Source organism: Phoca vitulina, unplaced genomic scaffold (assembly GCF_004348235.1).
Source record: "Phoca vitulina isolate PV1807 unplaced genomic scaffold, GSC_HSeal_1.0 scaffold3, whole genome shotgun sequence".
NCBI classification, from domain to species: Eukaryota; Metazoa; Chordata; class Mammalia; order Carnivora; family Phocidae; genus Phoca; species Phoca vitulina.
Genome location: NW_022589706.1, coordinates 78038600 through 78039180, shown reverse-complemented (window position 1 = coordinate 78039180; position 581 = coordinate 78038600).

Here is a 581-nt window from a genome sequence, read left to right as displayed (position 1 = left end):
TATATATATATATATATATATATATAGTCTTAGACTATATATTCTTCACAAATACTTCAACCATGATTTTGAGGAGGAAGGAAGAGACATAAACATTCCACCTTATGCTTCCCAATTAAGTGTCTAAATCTTCAAAGGCATCTCCGTTTGTTCCATGGAAATACACAATGCTCACTCCCTCTATGCACACAAAGATTTGTTAATAAGGATAGTCTCCAGAGAGCAAATTGTATCTGTCACATGGATGGAGTCACTTTCCTGTAGGAAGAGCCCTGGACTGGAAATCAGAAGGCTATGGTTGCCATCTTGCCTTTCCACCTTGCTATCTGGGCAACCAGGGCAATTCTGAATATTGCTGAGCCTTGTACAATCACTAAATGAGGAACTTGAAGTAATTATATTCAACTCTCTGCTAGCTATACAATTTTATGATACTGTCTTCTCTAATACACATAGAATAAGATGTAAAATACACAGGAAAATTAAGTATATTTTCAGATCATCACTTGGACAATTTACATCAATATAATTCTGGTAAACGGAAAAATGAAAGCAAAAATGTGTTTAAAATTTGGGGCTGA